Source organism: Triticum urartu, unplaced genomic scaffold, assembly GCF_003073215.2.
Source record: "Triticum urartu cultivar G1812 unplaced genomic scaffold, Tu2.1 TuUngrouped_contig_370, whole genome shotgun sequence".
Lineage (NCBI taxonomy): Eukaryota > Viridiplantae > Streptophyta > Magnoliopsida > Poales > Poaceae > Triticum > Triticum urartu.
The window spans coordinates 54,272-61,788 of record NW_024114242.1 but is presented as its reverse complement, the minus strand read 5'-3'; the positions used below and the strand labels follow the sequence as shown (position 1 = coordinate 61,788).

The 7,517-nt window shown below is 47.4% G+C and overlaps 1 pseudogene; it reads right to left on the bottom strand.

Moving 5' to 3' along the window:
• Positions 1-5,403: 5,403 nt before the first annotated feature.
• Positions 5,404-6,419, bottom strand: LOC125527370 (annotated as a pseudogene).
• Positions 6,420-7,517: the final 1,098 nt, after the last annotated feature.

The following is a 7,517-nucleotide window of genomic DNA, read 5'->3' as shown; positions in this document are numbered from 1 at the left end:
TCACTATCCATTTCACAGCCTTAAGATGACAATCTTTAGGAGCAGCTTGATATCGTGCACACATGCACACACTTAGCATAATATCGGGACGTGAAGCACATAGGTATAACAATGAACCAATCATAGAGCGATAAACCTTTTGATCAACCGGTTCACCATCTTTGGTCAAATCATTATGTCCACTAGTAGGCATGGGTGTAGACATACCTTTGCATTCTTGCATATTGAACTTCTTGAATAAGTCCTTGGTGTACTTTGTTTGAGAGACAAATGTACCTTCCTTAGTTTGCTTGATTTGCAAACCGAGAAAGAATTTGAGTTCACTCATCATAGACATCTCAAACTTCTCTGACATTAGCTTTCCAAACTTTTCACTAAAGAGAGGGTTAGTTGAACCAAATATGATATTATCAACATAAATTTGGCATACAAATAGTTCTCCATTAACCCTTTTAGTAAAAATAGTAGAATCAATTTTACCAATTTCAAAACCACTTGTAGTAAGGAACTTGGTCAAGCATTTATACCATGCTCTAGGAGCTTGTTTAAGACCATAAAGAGCTTTGTGAAGTTTGTAAACATGATTTGGTTTCTTAGGATTGATAAAGCCGGGAGGTTGTTTGACATAAACTTCCTCCTCTATTTCACCATTTAGAAAAGCACTTTTAATGTCCATTTGGTACAAGGTGATATTATGGTGATTAGCATAGGCAAGTAAGATGTGAATGGACTCAAGTCTAGCAACGGGAGCATATGTCTCACCATAGTCCATACCTTCGACTTGTGTGTACCCTTGGGTGACGAGACGTGCTTTGTTGCGAACCACTTGTCCATCTTCATCTTGCTTGTTGCGAAACACCCATTTGGTACCAATGATGTTGTGGTTGTTGTCGGGCTTCTCAACCAATGTCCAAACTTGGTTTCTCTCAAAGTTGTGTAGCTCTTCATGCATAGCGTTTATCCAATCTGGATCTTCCAATGCTTCTTCAACCTTCATAGGTTCAATGCTAGAGATGAATGAATAGTTTTCACAAAAGTTAGCTAAACGAGTTTTTGAGCGAGTGATTCTCCCGGTTTGTATATCATTGAGGATTTGCTCGACGGGATGATCTTTGGCAATTCTTGCTCGAACTCGTGAGAGCTTTTGCTTGGGTCTTCGTTGAACATCTTCTTCATCTTCTTCTTCTTCTTGGCCTTCTTCATTGTTGACGTTGTCGTTCTCTTGTCGTGGTGGAGAAGGAGGTTGTTGATGTTCGTCTTGATGTACTTCCTCGTCTTCTTCATCTTGGTGTGTCCCACTTGTGGATGCTTCCGCATCAATTCTTGGTTCACCTTGTCGTGAAGTAGAAGCTTCCACTTGGACGAACGAGGTACTCTCCTTCACCTCCGTTGGACGAATTTTGCCAATGGACAAGTCTTGGATTGCTTCTGAAGGGTCTTTGTCTCCTACATCAATTGGCAATTGCTCTACTTGCGAGCCATTAGATTCATCAAACTTCACATCTACCGTCTCTTCAACCTTTCGGGTGAAATTGTTGTAGACACGGTAAGTGTGAGAGTTTGAGCCATAACCAAGTAGAAAACCTTCATGAGATTTAGGAGCAAACTTTGAACGACGATGCTTATCAAGAATGTAGCACTTGGAGCCGAATACTCGAAAGTATCCAACTTGGGGTTTGTTACCGGTGAGAAGCTCGTATGCCGTCTTGCCGAGTAGCTTGTGAAGATACAAGCGATTTGTTGCATGACAAGCTGTCTCAACCGCTTCTGCCCAAAAGTGTTTCGGCGTCTTGTATTCATCAAGCATCGTTCTTGCCATTTCGATGAGCGTCCGGTTCTTCCTCTCAACAACTCCATTTTGTTGAGGTGTGTACGTAGCGAGAACTCGTGTGGAATCCCTTCTTCGTCAAGAAAGGTGTCCACATTTGCGTTCTTGAACTCCGTTCCGTTGTCACTCCGAACCTTCTTGATCTTCACGTCAAACTGATTTTGGGTCTTCCTAGCAAAGTTTCTGAAGATCTTCTGGACCTGCGACTTGTCATTAAGAAAGAACACCCACGTAAATCTTGAAAAATCATCAACTATAACTAGACCAAAAGAATTTCCACCGAGACTCTTGTAGGCGTTGGGACAAAAAAGATCCATATGAAGTAGCTCGAGTGGCCTCCTTGTGGTCATGATGTTCTTCACGGGATGTCTTCCTCCAACCCGTTTACCTGCTTGATAAGCACTGCAAAGTCTATCCTTATCAAATATGACATCGTTAACTCCAAGGATATGATTTCCTTTAATAAGCTTGTCAAGGTTTCTCATGCCAACATGACCTAGTCGTCTATGCCACAACCAACCTTTTGAGGATTTAGCAACAAAGCAAGTTTTAGGTTGTGCCTTTTTTTAGAGAAATCGACAATGTAAAGATCACCTCTACGCATACCGGTAAAGACCATTTTATGATTGTCTCGACGAAATACTTGGCAATCTACCTCAGTAAATAGGACATTCAAACCGAAATCAGCAAGTCTAGATACTGAAAGTAGGTTGTAGCCAAGAGATTCAACGAGCATGACATTTTGAATGGAACTATCATGTGAGATGGCCACCTTACCAAGGCCAACCACTTTACCCTTTGAATTATCACCAAAGGTGACATATTTTTGAGGGCCGTCATTTTCAGCAAGCTCACGAAACATCTCTTCATCTCCGGTCATATGATCAGTACATCCACTATCAAGAACCCATTCCTTTCCTCCTGATTCATATCCCCGAAGATTTGCCATAAGACCAAAATGTCTCATTGCATCATCAAGATTGAAGTCACTATCATCATCATCATCATCATCATCATCATCATCATCATCATAGTATCCATGTTCATCATGATCTTGTGACTCATCATTTCCTAGAGAGGGTAATTCATTAGATAAATGATCATCAAAGTGGTCACTTTTATGAATTCTTAAAGCTTCGAATATGATATCACTAATGATTCCAACATCTCCTTTAGCATGCTTAAGATTGGTAAGTTCAAATAGACAATTACCAGAACTAGGATCACTAGAGTTCATCTTACTCAAGGCAATAGATTTATGGAGAATTTCATCCAAAGTTTTCAAGGAATGATCGGGAAATCGTTCCTCAAGAAATTTCCATATAGTATAGGCACAATTAAGAGTAGGCAAACTAGCAATAAAATTTTTGGGCAATCCTCTAATGATGAGCTCAATAGTTCTAAGATTGCGAATCATGTCAATATCTTCATCTAGGGTAGGATGCAAAGGATCAATATGAGGAGCACAAGGACTAGCAATATAGTTGTTCAAATGATATTGATTGAAGATTACAAGCATTTCATTTTTCCACTCATGAAAATACTCTCTATCAAGAATAGGCACTCTATGTCTAAGACTCCCTAAGGTAGACACATCCATCTTCCTCCAATGGTGATTAAACCAAGGCAATGGAGACCAAAGCTCTGATACCACTTGTAGGATCCTGAAGTAGATGTGTCTAGAGGGGGGGGGGTGATTAGACACTTAATGCTAAAGTTGCAATTTTTAAGCTTTTTCAGTTTAAGTGGAGTTTAGGCATAATTTCAACATTCACAATACATATCAAGCAAGTATGCAAAGAGTGTATAGGCAGCGGAAAGTAAAGCATGCAACTTGCAAGAATGTAAAGGGAAGGGTTTGGAGAATTCAAACGCAATTGGAGACACGGATGTTTTTCCCGTGGTTCGGATAGGTGGTGCTATCCTACATCCACGTTGATGGAGACTTCAACCCACGAAGGGTAACGGTTGCGCGAGTCCACGAAGGGCTCCACCCATAAAGGGTAACGGTTGCGCGAGTCCACGAAGGGCTCCACCCATGAAGGGTCCACGAAGAAGCAACCACCCACAAAGGGTCCACGAAGAAGCAACCTTGTCTATCCCACCATGGCCATCGCCCACAAAGGACTTGCCTCACTAGCGGTAGATCTTCACGAAGTAGGCGATCTCCTTGCCCTTACAAACTCCTTGGTTCAACTCCACAATCTTGTCGGAGGCTCCCAAGTGACACCTAGCCAATCTAGGAGACACCACTCTCCAAGAAGTAACAAATGGTGTGTAGGTAATGAACTCCTTGCTCTTGTGCTTCAAATGATAGTCTCCCCAACACTCAACTCTCTCTCATAGGATTTGGGTCTGATGGAAAGAGGGTTTGAGTGGAAAGCAACTTGGGGAAGGCTAGAGATCAAGATTCATATGGTAGGAATGGAATATCTTGGGTCTCAACACATGAGTAGGTGGTTCTCTCTCAGAACATATGAGTTGGAATTGTGTATGTGTTCTGATGGCTCTCTCTATGAATGAAGAGGAGGTGGAGGGGTATATATAGCCTCCACACAAAATCCAACCGTTACACACAGTTTTCCAATCTCGGTGGGACCGAATCAACAAACTCGGTCGGACCGAAAAGGTAAACCTAGGGACCGTTAGAGATTTTCGGTGGGACTGACATGCAACTCGGTAGGACCGATATGGTTAGGGTTTGGGCATAACGTAATCTCGGTGAGACCGATTACACAAACTCGGTGAGACCGAGTTTGGTAATAAGCTAACCAGAGAGTTGGTCAGGTAAACTCGGTGGGACCGATTTGCTCTTTCGGTGAGACTGAAAAGTTACAAAAGGGAAATAGAGAGTTTAGATTGCAATCTTGGTGGGACCGATTCGCTCTTTCGGTGAGACCGAAAAGTTACGAAAGGGAAATAGAGAGTTTGCAATCCCATCTCGGTGAGACCGAGATCCCTATCGGTAGAATCGAATTGCTAGGGTTTGGCAGTGGCTTATGACAAGTGAAACTCGGTGGCGCCGGATAGAAAGAATCGGTAGGACCGAGTTTGGCTTAGGGTTTAGGTCATATGTGGATATGGGAAAGTAGTTGAGGATTTTGGAGCATATCATTAAGCACATGAAGCAAGAGGCTCATTAAGCAACACCTCATCCCTCCTTGATAGTATTGGCTTTTCCTATGGACTCAATGTGATCTTGGATCACTAAAATGTAAAATGAAGAGTCTTGAGCTTGAAGCTTTAGCCAATCCTTTGTCCTTAGCATCTTGAAGGAGTTCCCACAACCTTTAGTCCATGCCACTCCATTGTTGAACTTATCTGAAACATGCTAGATAGAAATGTTAGTCCAACAAGAGATATGTTGTCATCAATTATCAAAACCACCTAGGGAGCACTTGTGCTTTCAGCCTCGGCGCGACCGTCTGAGGTGTAGCAGTCCAGGGGAGCATTGGAGTGGTCCTCCACCATGTCCAAGTGGACCACCACCCGGAAGGTTGCGCCACGCTTGCAACCGGACGGCCTCGCCACATTGGCGAACACCTTCAAGCCGCCGGATGGACGGGTGGTGAAAGTTAGCCAGATGACCTTGGGGATGAGGTTTGGGTCTGTAGTCCAGGCCCAGAGGTCGAGCGTCTCGGAGTTTGTCCGGAGCATGGAGTGGTCGTCGAGGTGATCCAGGGAGAAGCGCCGGTCGATGATGCGCTCAGCGATGTACGGCGTCCACACGTAGTCAGGGACGTTCTCCAAGCACATGTGCACTCAGTAGTTGAGGGCGGCCCCGAACGCGCACTCCAGAGGACGCCACGGCCTGATGTGAACGATGGCGCCGGCAGCACGCACGCGAACTACGGCAAGCGCCGCGTCGCATTGGGCCTTGTGCTCGAACTTGATGAGGAACTCCACCGTGTGGTACGGGGTGACATCCACGTCCCCGTGGCTGTGCCGGAATTGCTTCCAGATGGCGCGGTCGACGTCCAGTGCGACGAGCCGCCGCGGCGCGTTGATGGCCCAGGCGATGGCCGATGTCTGCTCCCACTCAAGCATGTCGCGGTCCATGTCGAATGAGGACGGGATGAAGCACGAGTCCACCTCGAGGCGGGAGTCCGGTGCCCCAATGCTGGCAGAAGTGCGAGCTATCTCAGCACAGGGAGGGGAGCGGACGGGGAGGCGACAATCTCAGCCAAGGAACGCGCGCCCGAAGCGGTAGGCGAGCGACGTAGTGGAGGGGCCGCAGGCGGGGAGGCCGGACGCTGCTTTGACGCACGCCGTAGGGGGCAACAGCGCTCGATGTGGCCCGAGAGGTTGTAGGAGAGGCAGCGCACAGGGTCGCGACAGGCAGAGGAGCAGTGGTGTTTGGGGGCGAGACAGTGAGAACAACGCCCCTCCATGCACTTTTTGAAGCGGATGAAGCTGGCTCGGTGTTGCTCGTCGAGGCCGCCCGGTGCGGGATGGGACAGGACGGTAGACGCCCGGCTTGAAGGCATGTCCCGTCGAGGGCGGCGCTGCCGCTGCATGAAAGTCCAGCCCTCCTCCTCCCGAGGAGCGGACGGGGCAGGCCGCAGCGCAAGGACGCCTCCTGACGCCGCATTTACGAGCCGAGATGGGCGAGGGGGGATGGTGATGATGGAGCGGAGGCGGGTGGCCGCATTGAAGGCGTCTGGCGCGGCCGTGGATACTTGAATGCGCGCAGAGGAGGGGGAAGCGCCAACAAAGCCTGGGGGGACGGAGTGGCCGAGCCCGGAACGAACTCGCCCTCCTCCTCAATTCTAGCAGGCAAGGGGGCCGAATTCAGGACAAAATCGCCAGAGTCGCCCGACGAGCACGTCGCGCGCGCAGGGGAGACGGACGCCGGCGTGCACCCCAGGGCGGGCGCAACAGCAGGGAGCAAGGGACCAGAGGAGGCGCCGCACCCAGATCTGGCATAGAGGCCAGCGCAGAAGACCGAAGCAGAAGCCTCTGCGCCTCAGAGAAGAACCAGGGGCCCCCGGGGCCAGGCGCACGGCGGAAGCGGGGAGGGGCCAGCAGACGGGGGGGGGGGGGGCGACCGCCGGTGGGGCGGGGCGGCTGGGTGCCGCGCGCGGGGACGAGAGCCCGAGGAGCTCCAGGGGATACATCCTCAGCTTTCATTTCCTTTATTTTTCTTTTTCATTTATTTTCATTCACATTTTTTCCTTCCTCCTTTTCTATTTCTTTCATTTTCATTTACTTTTCTATATGTTTTACATTTTATTTTCCTTTCCTTAGCAGTAGCGCTTCCGACGTGAAACACGTTGCTACAACAATCTTAGCAGCAGCGTGCTTTCCTTAGGCACGCTACTACTATTGGTACCCTGGAGAGAATAGTAAGGAGAATTGTAGTAGTAGCGCCTCTACAGTTAGATGCGCTGCTGCTATGATCTTAGCTGTAGCGCGTTTGGATAACATGTGCTATTGGTAAATTGCAGTAGCGCTTCTTTTTGTCCCGCGCTACTGGTAAGTTTTTGTGTATAAGGTTTTCCGTAGTAGTGCATGAAGAAAGCAGTCGCAATGAAACTGTAACGATCATCGTGCTAAGCTAACGGATGGGTCAAGTCAATCACACCTTTCTCTAATGATGTGATCCCGCTTATCAAATGACAACTCTTCGTCCATGGCTAGGAAAAATAACCATCTTTGATTAACGAGCTAGTCAAGTAGAGGCATACTA